We start from the raw sequence: 21031 nt of genomic DNA on the forward strand, positions 1-21031 counted from the left end.
AATACGGCATACTACCCATCCTATTCTAATTTTGGACAGCTCGAGCAGAGTTTTAGCTTTCCCAATTGGAAGAGCTACCGTAGCTCTTTGCTGTCCACCAAAAGCTGCTTTACTTGCTAACTCATCTAGGTCGCGAATCTCAATTTGAGCCGATTCGGTAAGTGTTTTAACTACCGCTCGGTCACCCAAGGCTTTGCCTACAGCTTCGTGCAGAGCCTCAGCGCTAGGCTCCGGCTTCCTACTCAGTTGCAACAAAAGGTCCCTCTTAGCGGTCTTCCTAATACCTTGGACGTCGCCGCTCAGATGCTTTAAATTTGGGTCGCTCTTGACAACGCGAAGCATGTCCGCATAGCTGCAATCACCTACACCTGAAACCGCGATGGCGTCGCTTCTGGAACGTTTTTGCAGCGGCTTGCGTCCCTTAACAACCGTCCAGCTGTTCGAATTCGTCTGTCGACCTACCTGGTTGGTTTTAACGGCTGCAGCCCGTAGAACCATTGGCTCTATTGGATTTGCTGCGCTTTTATTGTGCCTCGGCTTTTTCGAGGGAGTTTTCCTCTGCTCAGTGGCAACTTCCCTCGACCGCTTGGGCGTATTACTACCTGCTGTAGCACTAACGCTCGCTGTTTTAGCCTTCTGAGCTACTTCTTTGACCAGCGTGGTCTGCACCTCGCAGTCTTTGACCGGTCGGTTGCAGAACGCTTCGGCCGTCTTGTGCAGACTGACCAGCCTAGCCAGCTCCTCTCTCATTAGTGCATTTATATGCCGCTGCCCCCCAAATAGGGCAGACAAACCCTCTAGCGTAACTCCTATTTGAGCTAACGCTTCTTTTAAAGACTTGGGTGCCTGGCACTCAGCCACTGAAGACTGGTTACAAGTCGACGGCTGCGGCAACGCCCTCTGTTGTTGTTGCGGCGATCGCTGCAACGAGGAACGGCGCGCGAAAGCTTGCAGCTCCTCCTCCATCATGGCCTCCATATTGCTCCGACTACCACGGCGTGAAGCCTGTAGTGGGCACTGCCTACTAATATAATTTGAGTTTAGAGACCACAGTAACTTAAACTCAACCTAACTACAGCGAGAGCCCGAAAGTATGCACTACTTTTAGTACCTGCTACCTCACACCAGCAGCTGGGTTGCTGTCTTTGCTGAGACTTAGCAACTCACCAAAGTTAGTGAGCAGCTGATTGTCCGCTGCAATTTCCAGCACTACTAACAGCTGTTAGAGTGAATGCACCTGATTATTTATTATTTGCACAAATGTGACGCCTAATGTGACAAATTATTTCGCGCTTAAAAAGAAAGGGAAGGAGAAAAGCCCTGACGCCAAAAACAGTGACGCTATTGCCCCCCTCTCTTGCACCACCGGATTGTACCACTGGGGTACTCCGCGAAACCGCCGCGAAGTAAGTTTTTATTGTTTTTGTTTTGCCGTCGCTGGGTGCGTCGCGCCCACAGCAACCACGTTGTCTACAGTTCTTTCCACTTTCACAGGGAAAAACAAAGATCAAGCTATTGTCCACGGTGGATCACGATGACGTCGACCGTACTCCACGAAAACGCAACTCGAACTATGTGTGTATGTGTGCGTGTGTATGTGCGAATTATTATTGAAATATCAGTTTCTCGAAGGGTTTAGGGGATCTCGTAGTCGAGCAGTCCCGACTAGAGCTTTCTTACTTGTTTGTATTTCTCTTTGGGCACCACAGAAACGCAGAAGTAACACGTCTTATCTCGATGAGGGTTTGAGTGAAACTGATTTTTATTTTTTTTTTATTATTATTATTATTTTTATTTTAATTCACTTAATTTTAAGTTCACTTTCTTTTTATTGTTTAATCGAATTTGGATTTTAATGGGTTTCACCACTAACCAGAGAACACATAGACCGGACACGTAGTGTAAGGTGTTTTGCACTCTTTTTTTTTTTGACATTACGACCCACACAACTTCGTATTTGCTCGGCTCCTCACTTTTAGGTTCAGGCTACTAAAATATTTGAGAGCACAATCATTTTGCTTCTGGCGCTCGACCAAGATGGTCGATGGTCGAACAAAAGATCCCTCTGTGCTCAATGTTTCCCTTGCTCTCTCCTCTCTCTCTCTCTGTGCTCTTTGCTCTCTCAGCTATGTATATATATGTATGCATGTGAGCACAAGCAGCAGCTCACGAAAATTGAAATTTCACGCAGCTAGAACCCATGTCTTCCCTTCTGTGTGAAGAGTATACCGAACTTATCAAACCGTTTGCCAAGCTCGTACAAAATCTGCATATGTGTTTCCTATATTACTTGTGGAAAGGGTATGAAAGCGTTGGTTTTCATAGTGAAAGTGCTTTCGCGACGAATGTGCACGCACACACTCTCCCTTGCTACATGTATTATGAGCATTTTTATGCCTGTGTGCGTAGCTCTTGCTGCTTGTAGCAATTTTAGGTCCCAGCATTTGCATTTGGTTGATCTTGAGAAGTGCCTCACACTTATATGTACATATATATGTATGTATGAATGTGTGTACGCAGGGGACGCGATGCCCACAATTGTGGGATATCACTTGTAGAAGCATTTGTATGCCTATGTGCCTTTACATGTGCGTTTGTGTGTGTGCATGTGTGTAAGCATGGGACGTGAACATTGGCTGCCTACCTCAACTTAGAATTGTCTGAACGATTTTGGGTTCGAATTGCAGAGGCGCGCTTATATTTGAGTAGCTGATTAAGTAAAGTGACAAGTGCACTTGCCAATACTTTTTATAGGTTTTTTATTTTCTTGCTCCTGTATACGCTTGTATATATAACAGCTGCAGAGAATCGACTATCGCATCGCATATCGCATTTTATATACTGAGCTTAATCAAGTACTACATTTTTTTAAATACCTTCTGATAGGTAACCCACGATCATTGAAATGAAATCAGGTAAATATTAGCGCGAGTTATCCGCCAGTCACTATTCTACACACATACATATGTATAAGTTACTCGCCGGTTATAGTGAAAAAAAAGTATTGGCAAGTGCACTTGTCACTTTACTCTCTCTGTGCTCTCGAATATTTTAGTAGCCTGAACCTAAAAGTGGGGAGCCGAGCAAATACGAAGTTGTGTGGGTCATAATGTCAAAAAAAAGTGTGCAAAACACTTTACACTACGTGTCCGGTCTATGTGTTCTCTGGTTAGTGGTTTCACTTAGCTTATTTACTTTAATTCTTTATTTAATTTTTTTTTTTTTTGTAGTTCACTTAATTATAATAACTTATTATTTAGTTTGTTTTGTTTGTTTGCACAGATAGCACTTTAGAATTTTCTTGTGATAACCAAGTATGTCTGGAGTTATGTTCTCTCCGAATTCTATCGCGTCTTCTTGAATTATTTTCAATTTTGCACAATCTGCGGCCTTGGCAATATGCGAATTTTGGTTTACGCGTCACTTTCGAGGTTTTATTTAAAAACTTGAAGCGATATTCATCGTCGCAGGGTTACCTTTGCGTTAATTGTTTAGCGGATAGCAGTAAAGGGGGCAGAAGAATTAATAACTTAGTTATTGCATCAAGATCCACATTTTATTACTATCCTACCGGCTGCGCCAATTAAGTATGTGTTACGAGTCGAATATATATAACAGCTACGCTGTAAATATAACAGCATAGCTGTTATATTTATTCGACTCGTAACAACGCTAATTTAGTTCGATCATGACAACTTGCTTTATTGAATGATAGCATAAGACTTTTTGTTAAAGGCTTTTTTATAGGCTTCTGAAATCACGCAACAGACAAAGAATGTCGGCGTCAGTTAGACGCGTTCTAAGGATATCGGCTCGCAACATTATTGCTATGCAATAGCGAAAATGCAACGGCACTGTCAGGCCGGCGCCACTATTTATGATTTGGCTATTTATACCCTGAACCCATTGAAAATGGGGAAATCAGGGTATAATGGTTTTGTTGAAATGTATGTAACAGGCAGAAGGAGGCGTGGCAGACCTCACAAAGTATATATATTCTTGATCAGCACGACGAGCTGAGTCGATTTGGCCCTGTCCGTCTGTCTGTCTGTCCGTCCGTCCGTCCGTCTGTCCGTATGTATGAACGCGTCGATCTCAGAAGATACAAGAGCTAGAGACTTCAACTTTTTTTTTTAAATGTCCATATATATCGCGCGCATATCGAGTTTATCACTAAAAAACGATAACTCATTCCGATATTTGTTTATCGATAAAAAACCTTATCGAATGTCAGTTTAAAAATTATATCTCCTACATCATTATAGCTAGAGTGTCCAAATTTTAAATATACATTAAGACGTATTTTATACAATTTCGGTTTTTGTTAAAATTTACCCCCCGCCTCTATATCCACCCCCTCACCCTCATCTTTGTAGAAGTCGTATATCAAATACTAGAGACTTGAGCTTCGGAATACACATACATTTAAACATCATGATTACGTTCTGAAAGTTTAATTACGATCGTACGTCTAGAAATTAAATTATTCAAGAAATAAGTTCTCATAATATCGCCAACACTGTAGCGCAACCCAAGCGCAATCGCCTGTATATGCGTGTGTGTGTGTGTGTGTGTGTGTGTGTGTGTGTGTGTGTGTGTGTGTGTGTGTGTGTGTGTGTGTGTGTGTGTGTGTGTGTGTGTGTGTGTGTGTGCGTGTGTTTGTTTGTATGCGTGTGTGTGTGCTCAGTTGCTCGAAGGGCTCAGGGGATCTCGTAGTCGAGCAGTCTCGACTAGAGCTTTCTTACTTGTTATACCCTGAACCCATTGAAAATGGGAAATCAGGGTATAATGTTTTTGTGTAAAAGTATGTAACAGGCAGAAGGAATCATCGCAGACCCCATAAAGTATATATATTCTTGATCAGCACGACGAGCTGAGTCGATATAGCCTTGTCCGTCTGCCCGTCCGTCCGTCCGTCCGTCTGTCCGTCCGTCCGTCTGTCCGTATGAACGCCGAGATCTCAGAAGATATAAGAGCTAGAGAGCTGAAATTTTGTGTGCATACTCGTGTATACCATACACATACGAGTTTGCTTTATTTTTTCGATAACTCATCCGATAACTTTTTTATCGAGAATAATCGAAAAATTGATTTTGTTTTTTGAGTCTCATCGGAGTACTATTAGACGTGGAGACTTCAGATTAACTGTGTATATACATATGAAGAATACAAACATTTTGTAATCAACAGATTTTGGATACCACGCCCCCTTCGCCCCCAATTTGTAAAAAACGTATTTGAAGTACTAGACACTTGTGCTTTGGAATGTACACACATTTTGACCATATAGTTACGCCCTGAAAATTTCATTAAGATCGTATGTTTACAAAAGAAGTTATTCACCAAGTAAATTCTCATACCATTGCCCACACTTCAGCGCAGCCCAAGCGCAGTCGCTGCTTACTGCGCAGTTAGCAGAGCGCGGGCTTATGCATGCAGAATGGAGGGTTCAGGGTATCTCCTAGTCGAGCAGTCTCGACTAGAGTCTTCTTACTTGTTTAAAAATGCATTCTGATAGGCTAACTCACGATCATTTAAATCAGGTGCTTAAATACATATATACCGCGAGTAACTTGGCTGTCCCTATACCACACACATATATGTATGTACATACATACATACACATGTGCGTGAGTTACTCTTCGGTCACAGTGCCACAAAGTATTGGGATGTGACAAGTGACAAGTGCACTTTAGTCAGTCAGCTACTGAAATATAAGCGCGCCTCTTCAATTCAAAACCCAAAATCGTTCGCACAATTTTAAGTTGAGGTAGGCACACGCCAATGCTAATGTCCCATGCTTACACACATGCACATACACACACGCACATATAAAGGCACAAAGGCAGTCAAAGGCTTCTACAATGATCACCGCATCATATGTGAGCATCGCGGCTTCTGCGTACACACAATCAAACATATGTATGTATGCATGTGTGAGTAGTTCACAAGATCTACCAAATGCGAATTCGGGGCTCTGAAATCGCTACAGGCACACAAATGCTCATAATACATATAGTAACGGAGACTGTGTGTGTGCACGCTCGTCGCGAAAGCATTTTCACTATGAGCACCAACGCTTTCATACCCTTCCCACAAGTAATATCGAAGACACATATACATATTTTGTACGAGGTTGGCAAACGGTTTAAAGAGTTCGGTATACTCTTCACACAGAAGGGAAGGCATGGGTTCTTGCTACGAAGAAATTTCAAATTTCGTGAGCTGCTGCTTGTGCTCACATGCATACATACACATACACATTTGAGAGAGCATAGAGCATCGAGAGAGAGAGAGCAAGGGAAAGATTGAGCATAGAAGGATCTTTTGTTCAACATTTGACCATCTCGGTCGAGCGCGTGAATTGAAATGATTGTGCTTTCGTATATTTTCGTTGCTCGAGCCTAAAAGTAATTCGCCGAGCGAATTCAAAGCAGTCTGGGGAGCTAAAGTCCCAGAAAAAGCGTGCAAAAAGCTTTCCACTAGTTGTCTAGTCTATGTGTTCTCTGGTTAGTGGTAGTATCAAGTCGAGCCCTCTCGACTGAAGTTTTCTTACTTGTTTGCATTAAATTGATTGATATTTAAATACATATATTTTTAACAACTTGTAATCATAGCAGCATCCCTTCAGCCGCCGCAAGCTGTGTCTGTGAAGTTTTATCTAACGCTTGAAATTGAGTTCAGCATTACAGTATTGACCTAAATAACAATCTTTTTATACCCTGAACCCATTGAAAATGGGAAATCAGGGTATAATGTTTTTGTGTAAAAGTATGTAACAGGCAGAAGGAATCATCGCAGACCCCATAAAGTATATATATTCTTGATCAGCACGACGAACTGTGTCGATATAGCCCTGAGCTGAAATTTTGTGCACACTCGTGTATACCATACGCAGTACGAGTTTGCTTTATTTTTTCGATAACTCATCCGATAAATTTTTTATCGAGAATAATCGGAGTACTATTAGACGTGGAGACTTCAGATTTACTGTGTATATACATATAATGAATACAAACATTTTGTAATCGACAGATATTTGATACCACGCCCCCTTCGCCCCCCAATTTGCAAAAAACGTAATTCAAGTACTAGAGACTTGTGAAATAAACACACATTTTGACCATATGATTACGCTCTGAAAATTTCATTATGATTGCATGTCTACAAAAAAAGTTATTCATCAAAGAAGTTCTCATACTTTTGCCCACACTGCAGCGCAGCACAAGCACAGTCGCTCCTTACGGGGCAGTTACAAGAGCGCGGTCGCGTGAGGTTGGATGCATATGTATGTATGTGTGCGTGCGGGTATCTCCTAGTCGAGCAGTCTCGACTAGAGCCTTCTTACTTGTTTAAAACTCATTCGAAATCAGGTGCTTAAATATAAGCGCGAGTTACCTATGTATATTTTAGATTCGGGCTACGATAATAGCCATATGTATGTATGTACAAAAGATAGCACGACGAAATCATTGCGCTGCAGAGACTCAAACGAAATTCTCCCGTTCTATGCGCTTTGTGTTTTTTGTCCTACTCTCTCTCACGCACTCTTCTCTCTCTTTCTCTCTATGGGCTCTCAAATTATCAAGCTCAACATCGCACAACAGTTGAAATTTGTTCACACACGTGCACATTTAGTATATATGTATTATATATGTATGTATGTACGACCAAATGTATGACAGTATGCGAAGCTCTTTCTGCCTGTTGTACAGATAAGGAATACATATTCGCGACAAGCATGCATAAGTTGAGGTAGGTACACGCCAAAGTTCATGTCACATGTAAAGGCCCGCAGGCATACAAATGCTTCTACAAGTGATCTCCCATAATTGTTAGCTTCACAGCCCATGCGTACATACGATCAAATGCATAGACATATACATACATATGTATGCGAGCGTTCCTCAAGATCGACATAATTCAAATGCTAGGGCCTAAAATTGCTACAGGCAGCAAGGCCTTCGCACGCACACAGGCATACTAATGGTCACACATGTAGTAAGGGATTGTAGTGTGCGTGTGCACGCTCGTCGCGACAACTTTTTTATAAGGAGCACCAACACTTTCATACCCTTCTCACAAATAAAAACGAAAACGCAAATAGGTACACAGGTTCACACAGAAGAGAAGAAACGGCATTCGAACGCGAAAAATTTCAATTTTTGTGAGCTGCCGCTTGTAGTCACATGCATACATACCCAGTGGCGACAACCTGAATGAGGTCTGTTGAAATAATGCATTACATACGAGAAAAAAGTAATGCATTACCTATGAACATTTTTTTCAGCGCATTTGTAATGTACAAAATAAAAAGTGCTACTCATACGACAGAATCGAGCTCTTGTCAACTTCATTTTTGTATGCCCCTTCCCCGCTAATCAACAAACGACTTTCGTCTTTCGTCTTGTACATGTATCATTTGATTGTGTGTGTGTTCAGAGGGGATGCGATGCTCACAATTATGGAATAGCACTTGGAGCAAGGATGTAAGTGTGTGTGTGCATGCTCGTCGCGAAAATGTATTCTTTCTTTGCACAACAGCCTGTGCAAATTGTAAAGCCCAAAATTTGCCGTTGGTCTGCCTTGTGAAGTGAGCACGTGCATACATACATTTGTGTATGTGTATGCTTGTATGGGATGGCAAGCTAATTCTCTGGATTTAGTAGTTTATAAATTGTGTATGATTTGAATCGTAGGGTGGCTATCAAATGGGCCATTATGACTTAATTAGAAATTTTTGACAATAATGAGTAAAGCTTGAGTATAATATGACATGTGTATTTCATATATTGCAAAGCATTTAATAAAGTTAGTAGTGTTTTACGATCATTTTTTCGGTTGAAAATGTGTATAAAATAATTTTAATTATATATAATTATTTACGGATATAAACACATTTATAAACATGATTAGCAATAATAATATATAAATGTACTTATGTACATACATATGTATGTATGTTCATACATAGTACATCTGTGTAAAGTGGTTATGACAGTCCGTAAGACCGACCAAATGCAATTGCTGGGCTTTAAAATTACTACAAGCAGCAAGAGTAACGCACGCAGGTCACAAATGCTCATACATGTAGCAAGGGACTACAAGTGTGTGTGTGCATGCCCGTCGCGAGATCATATTCTTCATGCGCCTCAACGCATTCATACCCTTCCCATGAATATATGTATGTATATCGAAACGCTAACATTTTGTTTGCATGAATGAAAAAGAGCTGCGACCGTCGCGAAGAAATTTCAATTTTTGTGCGCTGCTGAGCTTCATGATTTGAGAGCCCACAGAGAGACAGAGAGAGAGAGAGAGAGAGAGAGAGAGAGAGAGAGAGAGAGAGAGAGAGACAAAAAACGAAAAGCGCATACGTGACCATTTCGTTTGCGTGCTTAGAGCGCACTGATTTCGTCGTGCTATTTTTCATTGGTCATTGTTTGGTCAGCGGCCCAGCGCTACTTAGGAGGCACATTTTTCGGTGTTGAAAAATCATCGATATATTCTGAGATTCCATATCGATCGATACTATCGATAGTCCCCATGGATTTGCAGCCCTACTCATGAGTATACTTGGGTAAAATCAGCTCATTGAGGTGAACCGGCTCACTCGCTCTTTTTTGTGAAGTGAGCCAACTCACTCATGTGGCTCACTGGCTCACCTGCTGATTGCTCGTTAGCCGATCGCAAGCAACTTGAAAAAAAAATACGTTACATTTAAACTTTAAAAAAATTACACATTTAAACAACAAACAACAACAGAACAAACTTTTAATAAAACATATATTTTTTAGCTCCCTTCATTGGAAATATAACAAAATTAAAATACAAAAATAACAAAATTATGAGATAAAAACCAAAATAAGCTAGTGAGCCAAAGCACTAACCAGAGAACACATAGACCGGACACGTAGTGTAAAGTGTTTTGCACACTTTTTTTTTGACATTACGAACCACACAACTTCGTATTTGCTCGGCTCCCCACTTTTAGGTCCAGGCTACTAAAATTGTGCTTCTGGCGCTCGACCGAGATGGTCGATTGTTAAACGGAAGATCTCTCTATGCTAAATGTTTCCCTTGCTCTCTCTCTCTCTCTCGATGCTCTCTGCTCTCTGCTCTCTCAAATGTGTATATGTGTGTATGCATGCACACACACACACACACACACACACACACACACACACACACACACACACACACACACACACACACACACACACACACACACACACACACACACACACACACACACACACACACACACACACACACACACACACACACACACACACACACACACACACACACACACACACACACACACACAGTATTTTGAGAATTTATTTGTTGAATAATTTGAATTCTAGACGTACGATCGTAATGAAACTTTCAGAACGTAATCATAATGTTTAAATGTATGTATATGCCGAAGCTCAAGTCTCTAGTATTTGAAATACGCCTTTTACAAAGATGAGGGTGAAGGGGTTGATTTAGGGGTGGGGGGTAAATTTTAACAAAAACCGAAATTGTATAAAATACATCTTTATATACATTTTAAATTTGGAGACTCTAGCTTGAAAGATGTGGGAGATATAATTTTATAACTGGTCTTCGATAATGTTTTTAATCGATAAAAAAGTATCGGAATGAATTATCGTATTTATTTTGTAAGCATCGCAGCCCATGCGTACACACAATCGAGTGTATATACATATATACATACATACGTATGTATACGACCAACTGCAAATGGTGGGCTTTAAAATTGCTACAGGCAGCAAGCATTGCTACAGCACACAAGCATACCAATGCTCATAGTACATGTAGCAAGGGAGAGCGTGTGCGTGCATGCTCATCGCGGAAATATTTTCATAATGAGCATCAACGCTTTCATACCCTTTTTAGAAATTATCATGAAAAAGCTAGCATTTTGTATGAACGTGGCAAACGCTTTACAAATTTCGGTATACCCTTCACACAAACGGAAAGAGCTGGGATCGTCGCGAACAAAAATTTCAATTTTTGTTCGCGGCTGAGAGCAGTGCTGCCATCATTTCGTTGCATGAAAACGCTAAATCAGCCTTTGAAAAAAGCTAGAAATAGCTAGAAATATTTCTTCGTAGCTAAAAAAAACCGTTAGAATATATATATATATTTTTTTTGGTTTATTTCAATATTTTATAAGATTTCATCAATGATTTCATCTTTATCCTCTTTGTTTATGTAGGTTACATTGGTCCCTATCTTTCTCAAGCATGCTGCTGGTAATTTGTAATCGTGGCAGCAATCCTAAATGGTCCACAGCTTTGATTGCACAATGTGTTGCAATATACAAACACAGTCCCGCTTCTTGATCGCAAGTTTTCAATGAAATTGAAGAAACAAATGGTGAAGAAACGCGGTTTTTGCTTATAAATTTTTGGCATTATTAACAACTTGTCGCTCGCGCTTTAAAACTTGTGAAATTCCCTCTTAACGATGGCATAAAACACGCGTCGGTAGACTTCACATCATCGATAAGATTGAATGCTCATTTGGCTGTAGTGACCGAAAATAAATAACAATTCGAGTCATAGGTATAAACACAGAATAGTGGGAACAAATAATAAAATACGATTCGGTATGTCATGAGTCACCCTACGGTCGTTGTTGTTATCTATCTTTGTTTATCATTCGCATAGCGCAAGATATACAGATCATACGATTGTACCGCAAGCAGACGAAGAAGAGATGATCGCGCGACCGCGCTTAGCGCCACTTAAACCAGCGTGATTAGCTAAGTTGCCGATCATAATTGAAAAGATCTTTGACGATAGCAGACGCGACGTTCAGATCATATATTAAATTAAAAGCAAAACGTGGGTGAATTATTATACCGTACAAAAAGATTATATCCGTGGATAGTGCGAACAGCAAACCATTTAAATAAGTGTCTAGTGATTTGGCAATAGGTACGTTAAAGTATTAGTGGTTGTAATTCGCTAATTATTTAATAATTTAGGTGACCACCTTGATTTAGCTCAATAGCTAGAGCTATCACCAAAGCCCAAAGACTGCGAAAGAGTAGTTGGTTTTTTTATGTGACTCGTGCGGTCAACGGTATGCAGTGATGAAATAAAAGACCTGACTGCGCAGCAGATTAACCTACCACGAAGACAAGATACCCTCACCGACACGGAGTCAACTCTCGACGACGTCAGTTTCATTAACGGCCAAAAGAGAGACTTCACCCACAACAACCAGAAATAAAGAAATCGGGATCTCTAAAACAACCTACCCCATGACGTAGGACAACCTCGTTTAGATCTCGGCTTTGTCCCAATACCTTAGTTAAGTAAGGACCCGACGGAAGGTAGAGCATTGCGTCAGCTGATGCGCTAATGCAGGAACACAGCGAAGGTAGCCAGAGCAGACTATGTGCGTTGCTCTAAAAAGGTTTTTATAAAAAAAAAAAAAAAAAAAAAAAAAAAAAAAAAAAAAAAAAAGATAATTAGATCAAGAGACCTTTATATTTTTATGTTTTAACCCCAGCAGCTAAAATCAACATACTATCGTCATCTTGGGCCCAGGGATACAACGGTATGCAGATATATATATAAAAACAATAAAAACGCTATGTAAGTAATTGAATGATAAGAAAACAAGAAAAATATAAAGTTCTCTAAAATCTAACGTTGATAGACTTCAACAAAAGTAAATAAGAAATATGGAAAAAACATAAACATAAACTATAATATACTTGCGTAAATGTAGTTGGAAATATTTAAATTATAATGAATTTATACGTTAATAGAATGAAAAATTATACAAGATCCAAAAATGAAGTAAGAAATGAAAGAATTATAAAATTATAATGGGAACGAAAATGTAACGCGAGTTAAAACTAAATGTTGTAGATAATAAGAAATATTGTAAACAAACATAATTAGAATATAAGAAAAGGCATTAACGCATAAGTATAGAGTAGTATTGATTAGAAAACCTTATCATCTCCCCATCATACCTCTCTCTTAGAATGTCATGGTATTCTGACGGTTTGATTAGTTTTTTTTGTTTAATACTGAATTAAAATGATGGAAATGAATATGAATTCATAAGTTTTTTTGGTCTGTCGACTATCCATGCCAGGATCGTGTAAGGTGTAATATAGTCTTAAAGACTTGATTAGGGACGATACAACTAAAATATAGTATTGTCAAGGTAGGGAGGGTAGAGACGAGGGACGAACAACACCTACTGTCTCTCTGTCGGTCAAAGTCATGTTTAAGTTTACCATATTAATATTGCGTGTCGGCGCATTGGTCCAAATACAGTCAAATTCGAAATATAGTTTCTGAAGCGCACTATAACTAAAGTGTGTTAGGGTGCAATAGTGTAGAATAGGTGGAGAAGAACCCCGACAATCCGGCGAGCTAGATACGAGCATAGCAAGAGTGCGCACCTCGAAGCCTTCTACACGCCATAAGCAAGCCTGTACTTAACATCCGCAGGCGACATACAGCGCTCTCGTCGAGAGAGTCGCAACTTAGTCAAACCCGTACGCTACATAACTTTAATGGCGCCCAACGTGGGGCCCGAGACAGTACACAACTTTAATCAAATACCACTGTGGGAGCATAGACAGTTTAGTTTTCAACCTTTTAGTACTGTCTGGGTTCCTAAAGCTCACCCATCAATCCATCCATACAATTCATGTTTTAGTGAACTAAAAGTCATTTATATATTTGTGCAGACAACATTCTCTTACGCTTAGGATCTTTTTCGTGGAATTAGCGATTGCAATTCATTGTTTTGGATTGGTCGACCTGAATAGACCTACAGCTTCAGAGGGTGATGATCAATAAGTATATGATTGATATTATACAAATTGTAGAATACATCTCAATTATTTTTGGAACACAGTAGATTTACTTCAATGTGAGTGCTGTCCAGTAATTGAATGTTCTGGTTAATGAAATAGAACAATTAACGATAATAGGTGTAGACCACTATGTACTAGACTGACACCATCTTATAGTTTCTGGCATGGAAAAAGACAGACATATTAGTACCCCAAACAATTTTAATCCTTAATTATTAGTTTTTAAATAGTCCAAGCAAAATGTCGGTGATCCATAGCACGGAAGATATAGCATCCGCATTGCAAACGGAAGAACCTTTTTGCTGTATGTGTAATGAAGTATTAAATAGAAAAGATCTTGTAGCAAAAACCCCATGTAGGCATATTTTCCATAAACTTTGTATTATAGACCATCTTAAGGTAACTCCAAAATGCCCAACATGTAACGCTGATTGCACGGCAATGGCCTTAACATTCTCGAACAATACCTTGTTTGCAGAGCTTCGCTCGGAAGCCGGCCCACAACCTGGTGCAAACGAAACCCTAAGTACAAGTAGCAATAGGCTAAATTACCCTAGGAGAAACCAAGATCCACTAGAGGTCGAGGGATAAGTCCAAGGCGGGGTATGCAAACTCGATCCACCACTCGACAAGAATCTGACCGTAATTTGAACACTACTAGTATCGGACTTAACAACCAAGACGAGATAGCTACCTATATTCAAGCTTCAATAAATATTCAACAGCAGCAATTGGTAGAACAACTCACGTCACACTTATCAAAAATTATTGAGACATCTCTGCAAAGTAAATTAGAATCTCTTAAACTGGTCCCACCAGAACAACCACCATCCTCTGCTAACGACAGCAACCTTAGGATCAGTAATACAGACATACAACAGTCTCATTACAATAACGTTGAGAACATCTCAAGGTCTAGTGTCAATCAGAATAGCTCCATTTTAAATAGTTCACCTGGGAAAGTACCCAACATTATGCAAAGTTGGCACATCAAATTTGATGGGTCCAAGAATTGCATGCGTACAGACGAATTTATTTATCGCGTTATGTGACTTATGTGACCATTTATATCTATTGTTTACGGGTAAAGCTAGTGATTGGTACTGGAAATTTCATCGTACTCACTCCAACTTTACTTGGGAAATCTTTTGCTTAGAGTTCAAGAGAAGATTTGAAGATATAGAAACCGATTATGACATATGGGAAAAGATTAGGAAACGTCGCCAAGGCGAAAACGAACCATTTGATGACTTCCAATACTCAATAGAAGATCTTGTTGATAGACTCCAAAATGGGATACCTGAAAATGAATTAGTTGATCTGTTGATTCGAAACGCCAAGCCTATAGTACATCACGAATTACTTCATTTAAATGTTTCAAACAGATCGCAGCTCCGAAGAGAAATTAGGAAACACGAACAGTTTTATAACGACATTAGAACTTTTAAGCCTCGGGCTGTGCGTTCATACGTCACAGAATTGTCAGTACCCAACGATTCCGAACAGTTATCGGATGTTGCTAACGTTTCAGAGAACTTATCCGAAATACAAAGACATACCACAAAAACAGTTCAAGTTTGTTGGAATTGTGACAAACCTGGTCACAGATTCGACGATTGCGTAGGGCCTAGAAAAATATTTTGTTTTGGCTGTGGAGCTAAAGAAATATTCAAGCCTATGTGTCCGAAATGTAACCCTTCGGGAAACCGGAAACGGGATGTGTCAACCAACACCAAGTAGACACATCCTCCGAACCCATTGACAGTCAGGATATTGACACTCAAACGGACCACCAATATAATTCTTCCAACACTCACTTTTCATTCGCACCTTTACATGAAAGAATACGAAATTACAACGTAGCCCGTAACCGAATTTTCAATAAAATAGATGAATTTAGATATAGAATTAAGCCTAAGCGTTCAACTAAACGTTTAAGAGAATTCTGGAAAAGTATACGGAAGGTTAGGAGAAGGTTTATATCAGCCATTTTTCTAAGCTCAGATAATAGACTTTTCACTGAAATTAGTATAGAAGGTAGAAGTTATATAGCCCTGCTAGACTCAGGAGCCACAATAAGTTGTATTGGCGGTTCGGCAGCAAAAGAATTGTTATTGAACAAAAAAGTTAGAAAATGTTCGGGATACATTAAAACCGCGAATGGAACACCTAGCAAGGTAATAGCCAAGTTTACAAGTCAAATTAAATACCAAGGGAAAGAAGCAGATCTAGAAATGTTTATCATTCCAGACTTGAAGCAAGACGTATATCTAGGCATTGACTTTTGGGATAAATTTGGACTTTTAGACAAAATAACATCACAAGACGGTGTAGCAGAATTAGATGTAGGTACCGCAGATGAAAATATAGACCCACCCAACTATCACGTATTGTTGAAAGAAGAGAAGGCACGACTTGATAAAGTCATAGCAGTTTTTCCATCTTTCGCTACTGAAGGTCTTGGTCGCACCAGCTTAATAACGCATTCTATAGATGTTGGCTCTGCAATACCCATAAAACAACGTCATTGGCCAGTTTCGCCAGCTATTGAAAAGATTATGTTTGCTGAAGTCGATAACATGTTGGCACTAGATGTCATAGAAGAGTCAAACAGTCCTTGGAGTAGCAATTGTGTTTTAGTCAAAAAGGGAGAAAAATATCGACTCTGTTTAGACTCGAGAGAAGTTAATAAGGTTACTAGGCGGGATGCATACCCTTTGCCTCATATTGATGGCATTTTAAGTCGTTTACCACCAGCTCGTTTTATTACCGGCTTAGATATGAAACACGCATATTGGCAAATTCCTCTAGACGAGAAATCTCGACAATATACGGCTTTCACGGTCCCGAATAGACCTTTATATCAGTATAAAATGATGCCCTTCGGTTTATGCAACGCCGCACAAACACTATGTAGATTAATGGATCAAGTTATTCCAGCTCATTTGCGAACACGAGTCTTTGTATACCTAGATGATCTCCTTATTTTGTCTGACGACTTCGATTCACACTTGTTGTTGTTGCAAGAAATAGCACTTTGCTTACGCAGAGCAAATCTTACAATAAACATAAGCAAATCAAAGTTTTGTATGAAAGAAGTCACCTATCTCGGATTCATAATCGGAGACGGTCAAATAAGAACAAATCCCGATAAGATTAAAGCCATCAGTGAGTTTCCTGTTCCTACCACTGTGAAACAACTACGGCGATTTTTAGGTTTATCAGGTTGGTACAGACGATTTGTTGAAAACTACGCCACTGTTAGTTTTGCTTTGACAGAGCTATTAAAACAAAAGAAAGGCATAGAGTGGAATCCAGAAGCCCAACAATCGTTCGAATCTTTAAAGTCTTGTTTAACAGCTTCACCAATTCTGATCACACCAGACTTTTCGAAACCATTTGTTTTGCTTTGTGACGCAAGCATGTATGGAATAGGTTGTGTTTTAGCTCAAGAACGGGACGGAGTTGAGCTGCCTATAGCTTATATGTCTGAAAAACTCTCAAAAGCACAACGCAATTATTCTGTGACAGAATTAGAATGTTTAGCAGTCATTAAAGGCATCAAAAAGTTTAGATCGTATATCGAAGGTCAGGAATTTGTAGTGATAACTGATCACGCCGCTCTTAAATGGTTAATGAATCAGAAAGATTTATCCGGCAGACTTGCCAGATGGTCCATGAAGTTACGAACCTTTACGTTTAGTATTTTGCATAGAAAAGGCTCACTAAATGTGGTAGCAGATACCTTATCTCTGCAAAATGATCCAGCTATTGAAGAGATGACTTTTAATTGTCCGATAATAGATTTAACGTCACGAGAATTCAAATCACCCGAATATTTAAGTCTAATTGAGAAAGTCAAATTAAATCAATCCAGATTTCCCGATCTAAAAGTAATTGACGATTTCGTTTACAAAAGAACAGAGTTTTCTTCTGGCGAAGAAGAACAAGAAAATAGTTCTTGGAAACTTTGGGTACCATCAACATTAGTGACTGAAGTTTTACAGCAGGCACATGACGCGCCAAGTTCAGCACATTGTGGTATGAGTAAAACTGTGGAAAAGATAAAAAGATATTTGTTTTGGCCTAGAATGGTTAGTCAGATTCGAAAATATATATCCGAATGAATCGTATGTCGCACGACAAAGAGCCCAAATACCATTCTTAAACCGCCAATGGGTAGACCCTTTTCATCTGATAGACCTTTTCAAAAATTATATATTGATTTGTTAGGACCCTATCCACGTTCCAAAAAAGGTAATATTGGCATGCTTATAGTTGTTGACCATTTCACGAAATTCCATTTCTTGTGTCCGCTTAAGAAGTTCACGGCTTCTAAAATTTGTGAATTCTTAGAAGACGCTATATTTTACGCATTTGCAGTACCAGAAATGATACTCACAGATAATGGATCTCAATTTAAATCCAGTGCTTTTCAGGCCTTCTTAACGAGTTTCGGGGTAACTCAAAAGTGCACCGCGATTTATTCACCACAAGCTAATGCTAGTGAGCGATTAAATAGATCTGTGTTAGCCGCTATACGAGCCTACATAGGTTCTGAACATACCGATTGGGATGTAAATCTTAATGCTATTAGTGGAGCTTTGAGAGCTTCATTACACCGAAGTACAGGATATTCTCCTTATTTTCTTGCTTTTGGTCAAAACATGATTTTAAATGGGAAAGATTACTCTCTACTAAGGAACCTAGATCTTTTGAATGATGACACCAAACTAAGCAACCAAGATACATTACAGTTGCTGCGACAAAAAGCAAAACAAAACATAAATAAATGTCATGAAGCAAACGCCAATAGATATAATTTACGTAGTCGTAATGTTCAGCTGTGTGTAGGAGATACAGTTTATGCACGGAACTTTACTCAGAGTAATGCTATTAAAAGATTTAGCGCTAAGCTGGCACCAGTATTTATTCCAGCGAGAGTACACCAAAAGCGCAGTCCAAATTACTATGTACTTAAAACAGAAGACGGAAAGAACCTAGGGGTATACCACCTAAAAGATATACAGATTCGTACCTAAATTAAAATCATATGGTCTTCAGATAATGGTTCTTCGAGCAGGTATTGCAACATTATCTGTGCTGTAGTGACCGAAAATAAATAACAATTCGAGTCATAGGTATAAACACAGAATAGTGGGAACAAATAATAAAATACGATTCGGTATGTCATGAGTCACCCTACGGTCGTTGTTGTTATCTATCTTTGTTTATCATTCGCATAGCGCAAGATATACAGATCATACGATTGTACCGCAAGCAGACGAAGAAGAGATGATCGCGCGACCGCGCTTAGCGCCACTTAAACCAGCGTGATTAGCTAAGTTGCCGATCATAATTGAAAAGATCTTTGACGATAGCAGACGCGACGTTCAGATCATATATTAAATTAAAAGCAAAACGTGGGTGAATTATTATACCGTACAAAAAGATTATATCCGTGGATAGTGCGAACAGCAAACCATTTAAATAAGTGTCTAGTGATTTGGCAATAGGTACGTTAAAGTATTAGTGGTTGTAATTCGCTAATTATTTAATAATTTAGGTGACCACCTTGATTTAGCTCAATAGCTAGAGCTATCACCAAAGCCCAAAGACTGCGAAAGAGTAGTTGGTTTTTTTATGTGACTCGTGCGGTCAACGGTATGCAGTGATGAAATAAAAGACCTGACTGCGCAGCAGATTAACCTACCACGAAGACAAGATACCCTCACCGACACGGAGTCAACTCTCGACGACGTCAGTTTCATTAACGGCCAAAAGAGAGACTTCACCCACAACAACCAGAAATAAAGAAATCGGGATCTCTAAAACAACCTACCCCATGACGTAGGACAACCTCGTTTAGATCTCGGCTTTGTCCCAATACCTTAGTTAAGTAAGGACCCGACGGAAGGTAGAGCATTGCGTCAGCTGATGCGCTAATGCAGGAACACAGCGAAGGTAGCCAGAGCAGACTATGTGCGTTGCTCTAAAAAGGTTTTTATAAAAAAAAAAAAAAAAAAAAAAAAAAAAAAAAAAAGATAATTAGATCAAGAGACCTTTATATTTTTATGTTTTAACCCCAGCAGCTAAAATCAACATACTATCGTCATCTTGGGCCCAGGGATACAACGGTATGCAGATATATATATAAAAACAATAAAAACGCTATGTAAGTAATTGAATGATAAGAAAACAAGAAAAATATAAAGTTCTCTAAAATCTAACGTTGATAGACTTCAACAAAAGTAAATAAGAAATATGGAAAAAACATAAACATAAACTATAATATACTTGCGTAAATGTAGTTGGAAATATTTAAATTATAATGAATTTATACGTTAATAGAATGAAAAATTATACAAGATCCAAAAATGAAGTAAGAAATGAAAGAATTATAAAATTATAATGGGAACGAAAATGTAACGCGAGTTAAAACTAAATGTTGTAGATAATAAGAAATATTGTAAACAAACATAATTAGAATATAAGAAAAGGCATTAACGCATAAGTATAGAGTAGTATTGATTAGAAAACCTTATCATCTCCCCATCATACCTCTCTCTTAGAATGTCATGGTATTCTGACGGTTTGATTAGTTTTTTTTGTTTAATACTGAATTAAAATGATGGAAATGAATATGAATTCATAAGTTTTTTTGGTCTGTCGACTATCCATGCCAGGATCGTGTAAGGTGTAATATAGTCTTAAAGACTTGATTAGGGACGATACAACTAAAATATAGTATTGTCAAGGTAGGGAGGGTAGAGACGAGGGACGAACAACACCTACTGTCTCTCTGTCGGTCAAAGTCATGTTTAAGTTTACCATATTAATATTGCGTGTCGGCGCATTGGTCCAAATACAGTCAAATTCGAAATATAGTTTCTGAAGCGCACTATAACTAAAGTGTGTTAGGGTGCAATAGTGTAGAATAGGTGGAGAAGAACCCCGACAATCCGGCGAGCTAGATACGAGCATAGCAAGAGTGCGCACCTCGAAGCCTTCTACACGCCATAAGCAAGCCTGTACTTAACATCCGCAGGCGACATACAGCGCTCTCGTCGAGAGAGTCGCAACTTAGTCAAACCCGTACGCTACATGGCTTATCGATGTGTTTTGCCATTCAAACGAAAAAATACTATTCGTATGAAAATGTGGCAT

At 39.2% G+C, this 21031-nt stretch overlaps 2 long non-coding RNA genes across 4 annotated transcripts in view; both read left to right on the forward strand.

Annotated features, from left to right (window-relative positions):
• Nucleotides 1–21031, forward strand: part of LOC149090851 (uncharacterized) — a 116859-nt gene that overhangs the window by 38769 nt on the left and 57059 nt on the right. The gene's annotated exons all lie outside the window — the stretch shown is intronic.
• On the forward strand, nucleotides 11408–20512 carry LOC149090853 (uncharacterized). Of its 3 annotated transcripts, XR_016197460.1 has the most exons (3): nucleotides 11826–11954; nucleotides 12005–19864; nucleotides 19957–20512. It is a non-coding gene; the product is annotated as an uncharacterized LOC149090853 (long non-coding RNA). The 3 variants fall into 3 exon arrangements; XR_016197458.1 differs by having other exon boundaries at nucleotides 11408–19864; XR_016197459.1 differs by having other exon boundaries at nucleotides 11408–19828.

The sequence above is a fragment of the Drosophila navojoa genome, chromosome X (assembly GCF_054131105.1).
Source record: "Drosophila navojoa isolate 15081-1374.11 chromosome X, UAZ_NAV_1.0, whole genome shotgun sequence".
NCBI lineage: Eukaryota > Metazoa > Arthropoda > Insecta > Diptera > Drosophilidae > Drosophila > Drosophila navojoa.